The sequence below is a fragment of the Manis javanica genome, chromosome 1 (assembly GCF_040802235.1).
Source record: "Manis javanica isolate MJ-LG chromosome 1, MJ_LKY, whole genome shotgun sequence".
Classification (NCBI taxonomy): Eukaryota; Metazoa; Chordata; class Mammalia; order Pholidota; family Manidae; genus Manis; species Manis javanica.
This window is the reverse complement of record NC_133156.1, coordinates 68,596,485-68,617,348: the sequence shown is the minus strand read 5'-3', so window position 1 is coordinate 68,617,348 and position 20,864 is coordinate 68,596,485.

Here is a 20,864-nt window from a genome sequence, read left to right as displayed (position 1 = left end):
GGTACAGGGTGCTCCTGGGTAGGTGCCAGCCAGGGTCTTTTTGTCAGGGTGACTGGGGGCAGAGCAGCACAGTTTGGAGATCTCTTGGGTAAGTTTCAGTCAGGGCCACACTAATGGAGTGGTTGGTGGTGGAAGAGGTGCTGGCAGAATGAATCCATCGCATATGCTTGTGCCCCCTTGGTGGGACTGCTGGATCTCTGGCAGGTGTTCTTGGGGCCAGGCAGGGTTTTGAAGACTGCCTTGATTAAACTGAGGCTGGTATGTGCACCCTGACCTTTCTCCTCTCTACACTTTCAATATGCAGGAGCAAGGGGTCAGGACAGTAAACAAGGCATTCTTCCTGCTCCAGTTCACACCAGCAAGGTGCAGGGTGATGTAAACAATGGTGCTCACTTGCTTCCATCTGTGCTTCCAGTGTGGGAGGGGTATGTAAATAATGGAAATTTCCAGCACCTCCAGTCCCAAAAAGAGTTCTAACAGATTATCCCACCATGTGGTGTGTGCTTTAGTTCTGAAAATCTGCTTTCTTCAGGCTATGTGGTTATCCTTTAAACCCTTTAAATAAACCATAGCTTTTTATTCTGTGTTCTAGGACAGGTGAATCTGTGCTCTGGTCCCTTAGTGATATCCCCACTGCAGGGCTGTGCTGGGGATGGGGTTCCTTTCATTTCCATGTCTCAGTCTCTTCTGCTGTTTTTTATGTGCTCTTTCTTCCCCTGTTGTACAGAAGGTGTTCACTCAGGCCTCAGTCACTTCTCATGATGAATCGCTCTATGTTTAGGTATAGATTCTGTGTATATGTGGGAAGAGGTAGGTTCCGGCTCTTTCTGTGCTGTCATCTTGAACCCCCCTCCTTGTGGTTAATTCCCTAGTAAAAGAGTGTTTCAAAGTCCCCTTTCCTTTATGTGACACCAATTTAGTCAGTAAAGTGGAGGTCAGAGCTTTGAGTGTCTTCCTGGATGTTTCCCTATTTGAATGATCCAGCTTTCTCTGTTGTGATTACAGTGAATCACATGGGAATAAGTAGGCCAAAGAGTGTGCTCGAGAAAGTTTGGGTACTTCTAAATTGCCTGTTCATATAATTTAGACCTCAAATGTATGTCAGCCTTATAATGTAATCAAAAGGGAGATGTCATCAAGCAACTACTTTGAATTCCTGAAATACACCAGGTGAAAGCACCAGATGATGAGGACTCCCTGCAGATGAGGACACGGATGCCCAGCAAGGCCAAAGAGCTTGCCTGGGGTTTACCTCTGAAAATGACAGAAGTGGGGATCAAATTCGGGTCTTTCTGATTCTGCAGGTGGTGATCTACTGAATTACTCGATCAGTTTCTTTGATGTTCACTTTCCCTACTTAAAATGCTAAGGAGGCTCTTTTAAACTCTTTGGTAGTGAACCCAGGGATGTATGCTGAAACTTAGATTTTAAGATTTCCATTGCCAGGGTTTTCCTCTTCCTCAGCTGTGTTTTTAGATGATTCAATAAGAGAACAAATTTGACTGAAACCTAAAATTTGAGATAAGAAACTCAACATTCATGCCTTTCAAAATCCAAGTTCTCCCCCATCATATGTGCACATATGTCTCAATGCATAGTCTTTCGGGATAGCAGTGAGAGAATCTCAGGCTCTCAAGTATCAACCATTTTTCACATGGTTATTAATATTTAAAATATTTCACTAACAATCTAACTGTTCAAATTATTTCTGCTAGAGAGGAGGTCATCAAGAAGATGTGACCACCATTTAACCCAGGAGCTGGATCTGGGCGACTGGGGGCTCCCCATCCCCTTCCCTGGCCTTGGAGTGTGTGCACTGTTTGCCTTACCTGCTCCCAGAAGCTGCTCTAAGGATTCAGTCTTGAGATAGAAATGTGGTGTTGAGGCTATCTGAACTGGGTGCACGACTGAACCAGTGAAGGCATCTATGTAAACTTTTAAGATTTGGCTGGTGGGTGCAGAGTTCTACTCATCTTGTGATTGTCCAAGGCAAGCCTCAAATTTGAGTTCCCTTGCTTATTAAACCTGCTCCCTGCCAACCTGGAGTGGCCTCCCTACACTTCATACATGGGGCCCCATTTCAGATCAGACCTGTGAAACTCCTGAGGAGGTTGCAAACCAACAACTTCTACCACTTGTAAGGATTATAAGTGAACAGCCATCTTGTGGGGTGCCCTGTTTACTTCACTCTCGCAGGGAGCCATGTTGTGATACTGGTCTAGAGTTTGTTTTGAATTTCAGAGGATGATTAACAGTGTAGTAATTGTTACTATTTGTAGAGTTTCTATAGGGTATGTGGCAAAACTAGTGAAAAAGAACCTATGTCAAGGAATTTGCTAATACCAAATGGATTTAATCACACCTTGACAAGTATTATATAATGATAGAAGTCAGTTAGTGTGAAAAGTAAAATTTGGTTGACCATTGAACAACTCTGGTTTGAACTGTGTGGGTCCACTTATGTGCAGGTATTTTTTGATAAATATATTGGAAAATTTTTTGGAGATTTTTGACAACTTGAAAAAACATTTCTTTTCTCTAGCTTACTTTATTGTCAGAATACATTATATATACATATGACATAAAATATGTGTTTAACAACTTTTTAGGTTATTGACAAAGCTTCTGTGTCAACAGTAGGCTATTACTTAAGTTCTTGCGGAGTCAGTTACACATGGTTTATTGAGTGCACGGGTGGGTGGGAGGGTCAGTGCCCCTTACCCTTGCATTGTTTAAAAGTCAGTGTATTTTCTTTTGGTTGAAGACAGTGAAGCCTAAAGCAATAATTAATAGCAGAGTGAAGGCAAAATCCTGCTTCTCCACACAGCTGATGAACAAAGGGGCAATGATTTAAATGGGGGCCACTCAAATCTGTATCGGATCTTTCCATGCAGCCCAAGTGGTCTGAATATCCCCCAAATAGGCCAGCGGAGGATTTTTAGAGGAGGCCTGGGGCACACATGGCCTTCCAGTGGGCTCTGGGTCTTTAGTAGAGGTTAGGTGAGGATTACTCCCTGGAACTGCCCTCACGTGTATCCCCCACAGGGTGCAGAGTAAGCTGCCTCCACTCACACACACACACCTCTACCCCCATCCAGCAGTTTGTGTTGCTGCTGTGGGACTTCCAGCTGGGGTTGCCAATCTAGAAATATTGTGCAAGCTTTTTATAGCTCCATACAGACAGGTGCAAGTTCGTCCTCCTCAGTGAGCTCCTTTCCTACCCAGTCAGCCAAAGCCTCTGCATGGTCCATGCCATTCCTAGTCTGGAACCAGGCTGAGAGTTTCTTCCTTTCCATAGCTTTGGGTAAGGTGGAGCTTGCTAGGTTCATGGGGAGATGAGGAGACAGGTGCAGAGAACGGCAGTGACTTGCTTGCAGTCTCAGAGCCAGGAAACAGAGCTGATAAGAATAGAATGATGATGTGGACATTTCTTTTTTACAGAAAAAGTGGGAGAAGGGTTGATTGTTGCCATCTTACCCCATGAGAAAGCTGAGGCTCAGAGAAGGTAAGGAACTTGTTCAAGATCATGCAGCTGGTAAGGAGGGCTAATAATAACAACAACAACAAGAATATCAATAAGTTAACACACATTTGGCAATTTGTGTCAAATATCATCTCATCGAATGTTCACAGTCCTAGTAAGTATGTACTATTTGTCTCCATTTTGCAGATGAGAAAATTGACGCTCAGAGAAGTGAAGTGACATGCGGAAGTCACACAGCTAGTAAGTAGGGATGGAAGTAAAACTAGCCAGTGTTTATGGGACAGTTAGTACACGTCCAGTACCTTGCCTTTTAATTCTCACATCTCTACTAGGAGAACAGGTGCAATTATCTCATTTTGTAGATAAGGAAATTGGGGCTTAGCACAGCTATTTGAAGGGCACTCAGTTAATATATGAAAATGTGATAATAGTAAGTTAACATGTATTGAACACTTACTGTGTGCTGTGTGCTATGTCATGTTCTCTGGCTCATAGAGTTAAAGAACTTGCACAAGGCTGCCCAGCCAGGAGTGGCAGAGCAGCGATTTGAATTCAGATGTCTGGAGACAGAGACCCCTCTCTAAGAGGCAAGTCAGTGAGTAGTGATGTCCTTCAACTTGGAAAATATCAGCTACTTGGAGGGCTTTCCTTGCAGGGGTGGTGTTCACAGGGTGGCATCCTTACCCATGGTTTCAGTCACATCAGAGCAACATGAGCTCCACACCACATGCAGCACTGAGCTCAGTGGCCCGCAGTGGAGGCTCCACGGGCTGCTGGCCAACATCACACACCTCCGCGGGACACCAGTGACACCGGTGGCAATGATGAGTGTGAAGACGCAGAGACTGGGGGATCCTGAGCAGGGGTGAGCGTCTGAAGAAAACTACCTATAGAGGATATAGAAGGGACCCCCGCAGACCTTGAGTCTTATGCTGCTGGGGTGCCATCTCCCAGCCCCCAACCCACACCTGGCCAGGGCCTCCACTTCGTGGGATTCTCTGTAGGTGCCCTTCAGCCAGTGTTCTTCCAGGGCAAGAGAGGTGGACCCTGAAGTCCACGGTCAGCAGCCTAGGGCTGGGCAGAGGTCCTGCTTTGTCCTACCAGCCCAGAGGGATCAACGGCAGAACACCTGCCACCCTACAAGCTTTCTGGAGGGGAGGGGGAGGAGTTGGTACACTTCCTGGGCAACTGAGAAAAGAATTCCCAGCCCCCTGAGACCTCTCTGTTAGTCCTCTTTTACAGATCTGTAAGCAGGTTCAAAAGAGAGGAAGGGACTCAAAACATTTTAATTTTTGTCCCCTGAATTTTTATGTTTTATTTTCTACTCGAATATATTGTTGGTTTAGACTTTTCAATCATTACTGAGAGTCTGTAGATTAAACTGTATTTATTTTAAGTAAATGTACAATTTTTTATATGTACTAGGCATCTTTTGCGTATAATGGGTATTCAATGACTATTTGTTGATTAGAATATTTTAGAAAGAGAATGTGGATGATTATCTTCACACTATTTTAGAGAGAATCAATGAGTCTTGTTGATAAAGGGATTTAAACCAAAGGTCTATCTAAAAAAGTATAAGATAATAAACCCCATAGGTAGGAAGAAAAAATGAGCTAAGGATAATGACACTCGTACTATGAGATCTGGGGTCATGACAGATTTGGAGAAAGTGGATTTAAGAGGACGTGAAAGCAAAGGTGCCTATTCAGCTGCTGATCAGAAAATGACAGATGGATTCACTCAGAAAGTTGAAAAGGCACAGCAGAAGAAGAAAACAATACTATTATTTAAGATAATGGAAACATTCTTCACAGATCATTTCTGGAAAAACCAGCAGGGAAGTTTATCCCTTGATTGAGTCACTGAATACTTTCAATCAAAGCACAATGAGTTGACCTAATAAAAGTTTTCAGAGCAAAAGTAAAGAAAAATAGAAGACATTATAGGCAGCAAGCATTTTACCTTTGTACAGTTCACAATACCATCGAGCAATTACATTAGCTACCTTAAGGCTGTCTTTCTCCAAGTGCCATAGGGGTATTCTCAGAGACCCTCCCAGGGGTTCTGTGAGGTCAAAACTATTTTGTAGTAATACTAAGATGTTATTTTCCTTTGTCACTTCTTTTCTTTCATGGGTTTGCAATAAACTTTTACCAGAGGTTACATAAAGTGTGATATCATAACAGATTGAATGCAGATATGTGAATATAGCTATCTTGCAATTGCTAAAAAGGCTAGGAAGATTTCCAAATATATAATATAATGCCCCTCTTCTATTTTTTTGTTTCATTTAGAAATCTAGTTACTTTTCACGAAAAAACCCCCACATTGTTTATGTTAATATGTGGATGGGTTTATTACTGTTTCCTGAAAATGAGTTAATAAATGCAGAAAAATTCCTCAGTTTTAATTTCAAATAGTATAAATATTGATAGATGAAGTCAACATTGATAAGAGCTGTTAGGGCCTGCAATAATTTTAAAATATGGAGAGATCCTAGAACTAAACATTTGAGAATCTCCACCATTAGGAATATGAAAATGTTTCTTCTAAAAATTGCCAGTGTATGGTAGAGATTGCAAATGATCACCATTCTCATGTCTCTTCTCCTTTTGGAAGCATGGTGGTGGGGTGTACTTTCTCACGCCCCTATGATTAAATAGACATATGTGACAAGTTCTAGCAATGTGTGGTGGACAGCAATGACATGTGTCATTGTCTGTCAGAACACTTGATGGCTGATATTAGAGTTTTAAGAACAGTTTCCTGCCATGGTGACCATGGAAGCATCTGTTGACATAAATGTGTAAAAGATTTAAACAGCCTGGAATTCTGAGCCAACTCTGAGAGAAGAGCTGCTCCAGAGAACCGCCTGGACTGGCAGCAGACTTGGCATGAACCAGAACAAATGTTATAAGTCTTAAATCCCTAAGATTTGAAGGCTTTACTACTCCTGCATCTTGATTTGTACCTTATTTTTCTTAGGAAGACCAGTACAGGCAGATAATTTTAGGGGATCGTTATACTGAGAGCTAAGGGAAAGTTCTCACACTATTAGAACAAAAGGTGATTCAGAGTAGTTTTCAAAATTGTCGTTTTTATCTTTTGATACTGGAGAAATAATTTTTAAAAATCACATCAGATCCTGCATACCTAATGTACCTAACATGGATAATGTGTAACTCCTTACTCTTTAGGAACATGTGACCTAAAGCTCTTCTTTCATTTTAGGCATGTCTTCCAGACTTACCCTTTGTCCTTTTGAGGATCTCTCTACCTCAGTTGTATCAAAAATATGAACTCTCATGTGCTGTCAAGGCATGAAGTCCTCAGTCCCCTGTGCTCCCGAATATTGCTGAGTCACCACTACCCTGCTCCACATAGCTGCTTCAGGCGTAGTGGCTTTCTATTTCTCACGTTACTTTTTGGGCTGGGACATCTTTAAAACTGCTTACGGATCCTCTTTCAGTCAAATACTTTGATGGTATTTCAATCAAATACCTCTGTTCTCTATCCCTTCCTTGTCCCCATGGCAGAAAAGTTTATAAAAGCGAGGAAATCAGCTCTCCTTCGTGCTGTAAACCTACTCATTTAGCCTACACCTAAAATCTTCTCCATCTTTTGGAAGCAGAAGAATTCATGGACAATTTTTTACTGATGCATCTCTTTTTGAAGCAACATTTACAGTACCAATTATCTATTTGAATAGATAAGTTGAAGGGAGAAGAAAATACACCTTAACATCCAAAAGTGTAATTCTACCACATAAGTGATTGGGTTTTCAATATAACGTTGTAAGGTTTCTGATATGCAAATACCCAGGTACTGTGGGAAGCCCTAGGAATCAATTCCAGGGGTCTCTATGATGACTTGTTTCAAAAGGTGATGTCTAAACTGAAAAGTTGGTAGGATCTACCCAGTTAAAAATAAAAGAGGAAGGGAGAGAGAAAGGAAGGGAGAAAATGGGAAGTATTCCAGAGAAAGGAAATAATAGTACAGTAGAAAGAAGAAAAAATATGGAAAGGTCAGGGGATTGTCAGTAATTTAGTACCTGGCTTTTCAGTAAATGGTGAAATAGAGAGATGGTGATGGAGAGGAGATGAGAGAGAAAAAGCTCATTTGGATTGTATCCATGGGGAAACTGAACAGTTCTAAAGGTTATGCTTTAGGAATACTCTGGCTACAGTATGAAAATGAATTCAAGCTGTGCATGACTGGAGCAAGGGAGACCTTTTAGAGGTGCATTGTAATTATTTTGTTAAGAGATAATGTCAGGCTGACCTAATGTCATAACAGTGGGAAGAAAATAATTGGATGAATTGAAGAGTTATTATTGGTATAGAATAATCAGAACACCAAAAATCAATCTTTGTCTTTGGACTTAAAGTTGAATATGTGTTGGTGACATTCTCTGAAACAAAAAAAAAAAAAAGAAAGAAAGAGAAAAACAAAAGGATCAAAATCTATGAGCCAGCTCCCCAATCTAAACCCTTTATCTGTTTTTAGAACTTATCAATTTGTTATATTTTATTTTTCCCAAATATATACATTCTCATTAGAATCTAAACTCCCTTGGGGAAGACATTTGTGAAAGTTTTGTTCTTTTCTTGTCTCCCACATTTGGGAGATGTGAAGCATGCCATAGCAACTGAGTTAATACTGGATAATAAATGATTGAGTTACTGATACTGCCCAAATGAGAAGAACAAGCCAATAATAAAATAAATACATTCAGTATTTGGAACTGCTGAGTGTGAGGCCTTTTGAAATTTCTTTGGAGATGCCTAGTAGATATTAGAGATATAGGTCTGGAGTTCTGATGATATCTCTGATGTAGAATAGAACTTTGGGAGGTCCTGAAAATAACAATAGCTTTGGAAATAATGAAAGTGGAGATGTCCGTCCTGTAATTAAGCTCTCAATTAAAGAAAATATCCTGTCAGTAGATATTCTTCTTTGCAGCTACCTTTGTTCCTGATAGAAATTTCCTTTATTCATCAATGAGACCATGAAAGGCTTATTTTTGTAGTCACCTTCTCCACACTTCACTTCCTTACAGGAATGCAGTCCCTTCACTGAGATGCATCCATTTTTACATTTCATTTTATATCTTATATATTACCTTCTATCTAATGGCTTAGGTAATTGAGGTACCTCAGGAACCTTACAAATTTGGTAATTGATAACTAAGAAGTTTCCAGAAGCAAAGGATACTTATCCTACACTCTTTCCAGTCTCACATAAATGCTCTTGAAAAAGTTATACGTACCCTAAATATTTTCCTAACACCTCCCATTTTCTTCCTTTCTAATTATTCCTTTATACATTTTTTAAATCACCCACACCTAAGTGATTTTTCTCAGGAGAAGGGCTTTAAGATACAAGGCAAATATTTGCTTTTATTCTCTTTTGAAGTGGAGCTGGCTTGTCATTTGCCACTGATTGTAACAATAGGGAATTCAAATATCTGCCCACCAGTCAGAGAGAGAGACAAATTTTGGGAATGAGTCCTTGAAGTTTAATGGCAGCTCTCTGTAATAGTTATTTTGGGGATGGCTTAAACTTTTTGTTTTTTAGACCAAATCTGAAAGGAGTCTTCAAACGTGGGAGACTTGATGCTCATAAAAGTGGCTAGAAACAGGGCATGTGACTGAGGAATGGGGAGTGGGAGGCTGTAGGGGGGCAGGAGTCACTAGTGTGTTATTTTTGTGCCAGGCAGCGGGTCTTAGGAGACTCAGGACAAGATCATGAGGTAGGGGATACTACACTGACTGACTTTAGTGAGGAGAAGAAATATTTCCCGGGTTTATTAGTTCATTGATCCTATTTCTCTGTAAGAGCTTAAAAGAGCTTGTGGGTTGGAGATGGGAAAAAGGGAACTGCCTAATATTAGCTTTCGCAAGAAACTATGCCAAATGATGCTGAGATTCCTTAAAAACGACCCAGCCTCCTGTGGCAGGCTTCTGTTCACCCAGGGAGAGGGATGGCTATAAGGTTATTATTAAATTATTTGTGGCCATCTATAAATGACTCTGGAAACATGAATGAAACCATTGAGAACTTGGCTTTGCCATATAAATTTAGCATTTCTGAAGTCAGAGATTATGCATTATTAAAAAAATACTATCATCATGTACCACAATGCTCTGTCCACACAAATGGGATTAAAATATTTACTGATCATTCATGTATTAGTTACACAAATAATTTGAAATCATAATTTAATACATGATTTTTATTGGGTAAAAAAATCAGATTTTGGCATATATAGGGTATAATTTTAGCTTTTACTTATCAAATTTGGAGGTTTTATAAGTAGAAAATTGAGGTACAGAGTAATTTGCCCAGAAATTTATCAGTAGAGTTTTAAAATGGGAGTATTTCATATAAAGTATTTCATATTCTCAGCCTTTGTATTAGATAATATAAATGATTCTTAAAATGTTTTTCCCTTGTGGATTGAATAAGCCCCTAAAGGAATCAATTATTCCTCAAATATAAAATGAATGGTGTTCTTCTTATCTTGCAAAAACTCTTAGAGATCAGCAGATATTCATTAAGAGAAAGCCTTGGGGGTGGAACTTGGATCCATCCATTTTAGTACAGTTCCTAGAGAGTTGTTTGAAGCTCTGCGCAGGGGTCTCTAGACCCCATACCTTACCCTCTTCCTTCATCCACAATAATAAAAACATAGTCCAGTAGAACAAAGAGACATCCGACAGTATGGGAGAATATATTTGTAAATGACATATCCGACAAGGGGTTAACATCCAAAATATATGAAGAACGCACACACCTCAACACCCAAAAAGCAAATAACCCTATTAAAAAATGGGTGGAGGATATGAACAGATAGTTCTCCAAAGAAGTAATTCAGACGGCCAACAGGTACATGAAAAGATGCTGCACATTGCTAATTATCAGGGAAATGCAAATTGAAACCACAATAAGATTTCACCTCACACCAGTTAGGATGGACAACATTGAAAAGATTAGGAAAAACAAATGCTGGTGAGGATACAGAGAAAGGGGAACCCTCCTACACTGCTGGTGAGAATATAGATTAGTTCAACCATTGTGGAAAGCAATATAGAGGTTCCTCAACAAACTAAAAATAGAAATACCATTTGACCCAGGAATTCCACTCCTAGGAATTTACCCAAAGAAAGCAAGATCTCAGATTCAAAAAGATACATGCACCCCTATGTTTATCACAGCACTATTTACAATAGCCAGGAAATGGAAGCAACCTAAGTGTCTATCGGTAGATGAATAGATAAAGAAGACGTGGTACATATACACAATGGAATACTATTCAGCCATCATGAGAAGAAAACAGATCCTACCATGCAACAACATGGATGGAGCTAGAGCATATTATGCTCAGTGAAATAAGCCAGGCAGAGAAAGACAAATACCAAATGATTTACCTCATTTGTGGAGTATAACAATGAAGCAAAACTGAAGGAACAAAATAGCAGCAGACCCACAGACTCCAAGAAGGGACTAGCGGTTTCCAAAGGGGAAGGGTGGGGGAGAGTGGGTTGGGAGGGAGGGAGAAAGGGATTGATGGGTATTATGATTGGTACACATATGGTGTGTGTGAGGGGGTCATGGGGAAGACAGTGTAGCACAGAAAAGACAAGTAGTGACTCTGTGGCATTTTACTACACAGATGGACAGTGACTTCAATGGGGTATGGGGAAGACTTGATAATATGTGTGATTGTAGTAACCATAATGTTTTTCATGTGAAACCTTCATAAGAGTGTATATCAATGATACCTTAAAAAATTTCTGACATAGTCAAAAAGCTTTTAAAGTAACAATTCAATCTCATTATTCTCTTGGAGGATAGTGATAAAATAATTATTGTCCATAGAAACAAGACCAGCTCCTCATTGAAAATTCAGTTACAAATTGCAGTGGAGTCTAATAAACATCATTTACTTCCTGTCAGTTTGAAAGTTCCCATAAGTTCCAAAAGCAGATTGTTCTTCAACCTTCCTTCAAAAAGATTTTTTAGTCTGTTGCACCAGTTCCCAGCATTGGTGAATAACATGACTTTAAATTCAAGCCCATTTCCTACCTCAGGCTTGACATTGAAAGTCATAGTTTTAATAGAATAATTCATTTTGAAGAGGTAGACAGCCAAGCAGTAATGATAGCTACTGCTCTTTATTAATAATAAATGTAAAATAGTGAGAGAAAATATACATTCTTGAGTTAATTGGACAAGTGGCTTCAGGAATTACAACACAAAATCTTACAGCTCTTTCTTGAAAACATTGGAGCATTGAGTTCAATATTGATTGAAAAAAAAGTGTAAGCATAGGCTTGGCATACACAATGAATCTCTCTATATAGTCTGCACAGTGAATGCGTTTTATGTCAGTGTATGTACATGTATAGCACAAGGAATTTCTATCTAGGAAAGTGTGACTTGTGGTTAAGGACTTGCTCAAGTGAGCTAAATTACTTCTAAGTACCTGGCTCTCAGTAATGCCATGTGATTTAATGTTGCTCCTGCTGATCCGTTCACTTCTATGTGACAGAAACTTCTAAGGAAGGTCAGTGGTATATCTAAGAGATTATGACAGCTGAATTATGGTTTCAAACAGGTTTGGCTTTTATAGTACCTTAGAAAATGAAATAGCTTTTGATTTATAGTCATTTTACATTAATATGCATTTCTCTCTTGTATTTCACTTGAAATTAGGCGGGCCAGGTTTATATTCCACATTACTTCTTGAGGTGCCTACTGAATTACATATTTTAAACAAATCATTCTGAATAGTTGACATCAGGTGCAAACAATGAAAGAAGGTAAGTAAGAGGCTCTGAATTTCCTTAACTATTCATAGCAACATTAAAGGCTTTGAGACCTCTCTATGACATGCTAGTCAAGGTGTATTTCTCCTTTAATGATCTTATACCCAGCAAAAATAAAACAAGCACCAGATGAGAGGTGCTAACAATATCTGTCATGAGATTTTTTTCTTCTAAGTTATGAATAATTTGGGAAATAAATTTTCAGGTTTCTGGGTCTTTGATGACATGAAAGTGAATCCCACATTCTATAAACATAATGCATTTTCTTCTACATGTTAAAATGTACTAGTTCTATTTCTGGATGGTCTTCTGATTTTCTTTACTTCCCAAACGGCTTATGTTCCTTACTGAATAGAAACTTCATATCCCTCTGCATCGTCCATCACTCTGGATGATTTCCAGAAGGACGCTGACTCAGGCTTTAGAGGGACAGGCACAGTGTTGATGGACAGTCCTAAGTCTTAGACTGCAACTTTTTGAGCGTGAATATAGGCTGCTCTGGATTCTCTTAAATCTATGTTTTTAAGTGAAAAAAGTAATCTTTTTTATAAGAGAAAAAGACCAATCTACATTTGCTTTGCCTCACTCTATTTATTTACTCTATGGAAGACTCATCTCTCATTAATTAACTGATATATTTAACACATATTTGTCATGTGCCTGTTCTCTACCAGACATTGTTGTAGAAATTGGAGATATGGAGATGATGACAACAATGTCCATGCCTTTACAGTGCTAACTTTTTACTACCCAATCAAGGTGTTTTTACTATCATATATTGAAGTTGACTCTGAACACCTGAGTTTCTGTTACCTGATGAGATATCACAATTTCTTACTTAAAAAATGAGGGAGTATTAGGAGAGGAGGAATAGTGTTATAGGAATAATGTTAGATGAAAAGGAGGGAAAGAGCCTCAGGAAGCAATGGCACTGAGACGCCCACTCATGCTTCTCTCCTCATGAATGGCCTGTCCTTGGTGCAAGGACAGTTTCTTACATTTTAGTTCAGACAGTGACTCATTACTCAGTAAACTAAATGCTTCCCGTATGCCTGATATATTTATCTGAATTATGTGGAATATAGCATTTCTTTGTAGTTTTCAGAACTCTCAGTTGGAAGAAACTATTTTAAAGAAGACAGAATTACACAGTTTTACAGAAGAAAGAGACATGGGGACTCCATAATGAAAAAAGAGATGACCTGTAATAAAATGAGGTCTGTTTTTAAAATCTCATGAAAATGTTATCACAGCTACCTGAAAATACTAAAGTGCAACTGAGTTCTTCATTCATGGAAAGTTTGCAGTCGCTTTGGAGCACTAGAAGCTTTTGCTCCTACCGGGATACCTTTCCTGGAGCTTCGGATCCCCACTGCAGGAAGCATTTCTTCTTTAATCATATAGATTTATGCCTAAATACAAGAAGCAGTTTGTGTTGCTGGAACTAAAGATCCTCCCACTATTCCGTGTCTTCAGTCAAGTCTTATTGAAAATCAGGTCTATGCAGGCCTCCATGCATTGTTGACTGAAGCCTCGTTAGGCTTCAGTTCAGCCTGTGCTTTTTCGTATGTTGCTGTTTTCCTCCTCATCATTTGCTAAATGTTGCTCTGTGCCTACTATGTGCTATATTTGAATCAATAACAGCTTGTAACTAAAGAAAAATCTCTTTATCATTGAGGAGTTTAATATGTTATTCTTAACTACGGATGGACATTGGACTCAACTGAGGACTTTGAAGTCCCTCACCAAGTCTGGGTGGGGAATTATATCAGTACCTTAAAATATTGTCTTCATGTGATTCTCTCTCTGCAGTTGGGTACCCTTGAAAGTGGAAGAATTGACTTTGATGACAAATAAATGTAAAAGAATACAACACATATCACTGGGTACGGCATATAGTGCAATTACAGATGAGAGAGTGCCTCGTTCTGTGTGGGCAGGTCATCTGGCTGAGGAAATGATATTTGAGCTTAAAGATGATTGGAATTAGATGGGTAGAGCGGGTGGGGAAGGTCGGTGTATGCAAAGTGCATAGAGGCATGAAATTACTAATATTATAACAGTTTTTCTAGTAGTAAAAGAATTCCAAGAGTAGTACAGTTGACCCTTGAACAACGCAGGGGTTAAGAGAGCCAACCCCTGAGCAGTTGAAAATCTGCACATAACTTTTGACTCTCAAAAACTTAACTGCTAAAGCTTACTATCACCTGGAAGCCTTATCAATGACATAAACACTTAATTAATGCAAATTTTATGTTATACATATTATATATTGTTTTCTTACAATAAAGTGAACTAGAGAAAAGGAAATGATGTTTCCAGTTTTTGCCAATCTCCAAAAAGTGTTCCAATATATTTATTGAAAAAAGTCCATGTATAAGTGGACCTACAGTGTTCAAACCCATGTTGTTCAAGGGTCAATTGTGTAGTGACTGCACATATTACATTCACTTCTACTCAAAAATTGTTACCATTTTGAAACAGCCTTTTGAAAAAACAAAATGAGCAGAAAAACCAAAACCAAGCCAAAGCACCACCACAACAAACCTTTAGTTTCTTTTTAATGCAACTACCTGGGTAACTGATGTTCTATTTATACTTTTGTTGATGCATAAGTAATATGCCTGTTAAAAAATTAATGTTTCCCTACCTAAAATAATATTACTGCATTTAGGAAACAGTAGTTTCTCTGTACAACTTCTTTTAATTCCAAAAGTCTGCTTCTGTGTATGCATGTGTTTTACTAACGAAATAGAATGGCATGCTTTGCTCTATATAAATATAGCTATTTTTAACATAACATTTTATGAAAAACTCTCCTCCTCTCTGCAGTCCCAATTTGTGAGAATTTGTTGCCATATTTCTTTGGGAAACTATTTCATATATCCTAGTTGTGAGCTGCTCTCTTGCTCTCCATGAACACCGGTGGTAATACTGATGAAGAAGAGAACTGTCAATAAAGGTATTTGAGACCCAATATATACAGCAGCACACAAGTTTGAAAATTAGTGACTCTGGGAAAAAAGGGCAAGAGTTGATGTTCAAGTTGACTTTTTTTTTTTTCTGGCCCCGATGGTAAATGTCAAAGGTAGAAAATATATCAGCTTTCATATAAATTTTTGCTTAGAACCATATAGTGCTTACATTTTGGAGCATGCCAGATTATTGTCCAGACCCAATCTTATGTTCTGTATTGACTTGTTTTTGATTTTAATTATGCAGTATGTGCTATTAGAGCATTGATAATCCCCTAAAATAGTGTGTTTAGACAAAAATGCGCCTCAGTTACCTTTAAGACAATGTCTTCATGACTCTATGCAACAGTTTTAGGAATTATGCCAAAATAACATCTTGGTTCATAAAAAGATTTAATTTTGGGGGGAGGATTATCCAAGCCTGTTCATTGGTTTTTCAGTAAATAATCTTATACTACATTTCTTGAGCAACACAGAGTACACATAAAAGATTTACCTGCATTGAGATAATGATTAATTCAGGAAATATAAAAGTTGTCAGAACCACTGAGGTGGAATTTAGAGTATTGCTCAGTGGTAAGCATTATGCTGTTAGTCATCACATTAAATTGAAACCATTTGAATCTACTTTTGGTGGCTTATTTTTGCTTAAGACAGCGCTTTATGAATGCAGACATGTGAAACTCTTGCAACGTTACATGTTATTAGGGTTTAATATTTATGGTTGTCAGGTAGGAACAGTCAAATGCAAATTTCTCTCAGGTGTTTGCCCAGTCAGTAATGATTTTCAGGATATATATGCTAGTTTGAAGCATGTATCAAATCATTTCTTAGACTGACTCCTGCTCTCTTCCTTTGAGCAAGACTGACTGGCTGCTTCTGCATTAGGCTTGTGGTGAGTCACCAGACCTATAAATGTGAAGCTTGATCTGTGGCTCCAGAAAGAGAAAAGCAAATTGTTGGCCACCACAGGCACTCAGACTGCTACTGGTAAGAAAATGATATTCATAAACGCTATGACTTGAAGGGGACACTTATCCCAGATTTCTAGTGTATCCTCTGCTGTCTAAATTTTGGGACATTTTAATAATGTATATATTACCTTAAATGTTAACAGGCATATTTGCATTAAAGCGTAGAGGTTAGAATTATTATTTTGGTTTTCTTCAAGATTAACACCAAGAATTGTGGCTTAAAGTGCACAGTTTTTATATTTTGACTGTCCCACATTAATTTCCATTTTTCATTAATACCCTGATTTTCTTTAAAGAAATTATCTCTCTTCCATTGTATGTAGTCTGGAAGGGGCAGTTAATCATGTTGTACTGTTTTTTTTTTTTACTTACCAAAGCTGATAGAGTCCCCTCATTTCAATATTCAGGTACAATCAAGAGGTACATGTAAAACCGTAGTTTAGTTGAATAGATTCTATCTTCCAGGATTATTAATCTTGAGTGCAGTCAGACAGGGTGGCAGAAATAGCTGGAGTTCATTTATTCCAGCAGTTTTTTCCTTATAGAAAAGCAGTTCCAGTCTGGGTTCTTGCTCTGATTCTAATCCTGGTTCTCTACAACATCGTCATCTACTTGTTAACTCCCAGATATTCTGATAAATTTCCTTTTAAGCTATCTAAAATGGATTTCTATTGTTTGCAAGCAAATAACTCTAATACAGGACATACTGAGGTTAAGTTATATCATTAAGTAAAACCAGCAACTTCAGGAATGAAATTAGTACAGCTTTTAAGCTTCCAGTCCAGTCCTTTGTTGGTGTCTGGAGACTATCAATTAGCTGCCATCTTTTTTGAATCTTTTTTAAACTTTGAAAAGTCCTTTTGCTCGTGACCTTCAGAAATGAACAATTGTAATAAAATATTAAAAGATATGGACCTGATTTATTTTAGTAGGATGAAAATGAAAGGGGAAAGTTTTTTTTTAGCTTGACAATATCGATGTCTACTTTCCTCTAATTTTAATGCAGAAGCTGTCAGTGTACATTAGAGACAACTCAGTAAATCTTTACAGAGAAGAGACATTGAAAAATATTCTCCTGATTATCCATTTCCCTCTTGAAACCAGAACTGCACTACACATGATATACGATATGTCTCAACCAAAATGGGTAATACAGCTAATTGCCATTTTAGTCAAACACATCAGGGATTACCAAAAGAAAAAGAAAAGAAGTAGGTAATATAGCCTGTTCCTAATTATCCATGGACAGAAACTTTCGATTGTGAATTGTACATTTTCATGTATTTTTCCTCTGTCAGTTCTCGGCTTTTGTCTCTGTCTCTGTCTCTGTCTTTCTCGCTATTGGAGCTTTTCTATGGCCCATTTGGAACTAAAAAAGGGAATGTATGAGGATTTGTAGCCCACAGTTTTCTTGTAAATGGTAAATAGAAAGCAATTGCTTCTACTGAAATCATGGCTATTTCACTCAATTTCCCTGATACACATATTTACATAAATAAGCTAGAGAGCCTCTTTAATATTCCAGTGATTTTCACTGTAGTGGGAGAGTTTGGTCTTGGTTACAGTACAGTTGTTTACTCCCTGTATGACCTTGGAAAGAGGTCACTTGACCTTTTTCAGGACTTGTTCTTCATGCTGAACACTGAAGTGTTTGGATTAAGTGACTTGTTTCAACAAAATTCCATCATTCCAACATATAACAATGAATATACCCAGAACTGACTTCAGTCTTGCATATATATGCATATAATTCTATCCATTAACAGCCAAGTTTAGTAACAGCATATCCCTCACCTCTTACTCATGCCGCTTATGTACAGCTCACTGTAATTAGAATCCCACCCCTGGAAATCAGTGGAACTACTTTTGCCAATATTGCCAAAAACTTCTAATTGCAAAATTGAGTGAGTAATCTATGGTTCTTATGTAATTAATTTGATGGCACAGTTGACAGTTGCATTTTCTTCCCATTAAAATGCTTTCCTCTCTTGCTTTCTTTCTTTTCCTTCTACTTTTGTGAGCTGTTTTTCTTAGCCTCCTTTTTGGACCTCTATGCTTTATGTTTCTGTGTTTCCCATGGTTTCATCTGAATTCCCATATCTTCTCAAAAATACACCAAGTGACAAAAGCATGGATTCTGTTACATTTTCTGTCACCTCAGTGTTACCATCAACTGCATCTATGTTCTCCTTGGCATCAGAGAGAAGCTGGGAACCGTGCTGCTGAGAAGACCCATGGCTATAACAAGAATATATATATTGATGCCTCCACAATGCATATCTCAAGGACAGATTCCTCCTACACATCATAACATATCTTCAACAGTTCAAAGAGCTTTGTTGGCTGCCTAGTGGCATCTCAAATTTAACTTGTGCAAGATTGAACTCAGACTTTTTTATGCCTTAAATCAGCTGTTTCATTTTATCCCTTTAGGAAATGGCATCCCATTTCACCAGGTGAAAACTGGGAGTCATTCTATATTATTCCTTCCCTCCTCATTTCTACTGTTCACTAAGTCCTATCAGGTCTAAAATGCTTATTCAGTGAATTCTGTCCTCTCCATACTCATAGATGCTATCTTAGCTCTACTTAGCATGAATTTCAACTGTATTATATTAATAGTCTTATAACTATTTCTGTCTCTCATTTAGGTTCTAATTTTTAAAGAACTGATTGTTCACACTTGTGTGCGAAATCTTCAAATCGTTCATTACCTTCATCATAGAACTTATACTATCTTGGGTATTAAAAAAAGCCATATTACTTGTCTTTGTCTTCCCCATGCCATTCCATGCATGCAGCTCCTGTTTGGAGCATACCTTAATGTAAGATGTTCTTTGCGTTTTCTGTGACTTTGCGCTATAGTGACTTAGCCCTCCCTGTTTTGCTTCAAGAACCACTATTAATATAAATTCCTCTCTAAAGCATTTTTGATGGTCCTTGGCAGTTCACTCCCAACCACAGTTGTTGAATTCTTTTATGCCCACCTTCCTTGTACCTTGTTCTTCTCTAATATTGCTAATTATGCAGTATTGTAAGCATATTTTGACAATTAGGTAACTTTCTATATAGTTCATGAGGACAAAGATTATGTTTATTTCTGAATACCTAGCATCTTGCAGAGTGCCTATCAGAGGTAGCTAATACAGAATAAAAGATTAATAAGTGAATTAATTCTAGTGGCTTCCAAAGTCCAATGAGAGTATGGATCTATAAAAAATATTTTATGAACATAGAAAGTGAGTGGGATTGGTCAGTCATGGACATGAGCCCTGATTTTTAACTACTCTCTACCATAAATTTATAAATGACACAAACCTTCTCTAATCTCATGTTAAATAGTGTGACCAATATCAAATGTTTGAACAAGTTTGTTGTCGATTAATGAGTTCAATAGAAAAAAAACGTAACTTGAAATATCACATAGCATGATTTCTTTGTCCGGATAGGAAGTCAAGTTTCCCTCAAAAGGAGCTAGGAAAATACTTATTCTTAGTTTTCTCAGCCTGCAATGTCTTATTCAAGTTATGTCCTGAATCTATTTTCTGCTAATGATCACGAGTCATAAACAGTGTTCCACAAAACTCCTCCAGTCTGCAATATTGACTTTCCTGTCTGCTAACTTTATTCTGTCTCTTGATTGATCTTGTTTGCCCTTTGGATTCAGTGCAGTTTTCTTGCTACAAACTTGGACAATAAATATCATGGTTCTAAATCCTAGTTATAAAGCCCCAGGCTTCCTTTTGGAACGGCTCTTCCTTGGTTAACCTAGGCTGGTGTTTCCCTCTCTAGTTGTATGCTATAAATATCTGGGGAGCTTAGAACACATAGATTAGCAGTTTCAAGCCCAGACCAATTAGAGAAATCCCTGGTCATAGGATTCAAGCTTAGACTTTTAAAAAAGTCAGGCACGACTATTATTGACAGAGACCTTATGGCCTAACACAGTGATAAAAGCCACCACCCTCTGTTCTTTGGAATAGGGAACTGGGAAGAGCCTGTAACTCAGTGTAGAGGTACAGGTTTCGATCGAGGCAATGTTCTACTAAAAGAATTCAGTTAAGGCAGAGGAGAGTAGGTTTTACAATGGCACAGTAAATAAGTCACAAAAATTATAAGATCACTGATTCAATTTAGCTGTGTCCTTAGACAAACCGGATACCTAAAATCTCACCTAAAACTTTTGTTTTGGAAACAAAACTTTGTAATAATACATAAACTTTTAGTTTTTACCCTGACTACATTGAGTAGAGGATGTCCAATTTTGTTAGTTTCAATAAAATTTTTAAGGTTCATTTGATTTTTTTCAGTTCAACTTTTAGGTTTCATCTAATTTTAATCTATTATTATTTTAAATATATATGTGGGCCAAACTGTTTAAAAACTAATAAGAATGTATGTTTAATGATTTCCACTAATGACATGAGTATGATAAAATTTTATTTCCAACATTTTTGTTTCTGGGAAGCTCTGAAAGCTAAAAAGCTTAATCTCTGAACACACTGTTTTTATTTGCAGGACAAAAATGAAATAGATTTACTTTGAAATTAGAAATTGCTAATCCTATTTCCTAGAGTTGTTAACAGTGAATCACTGT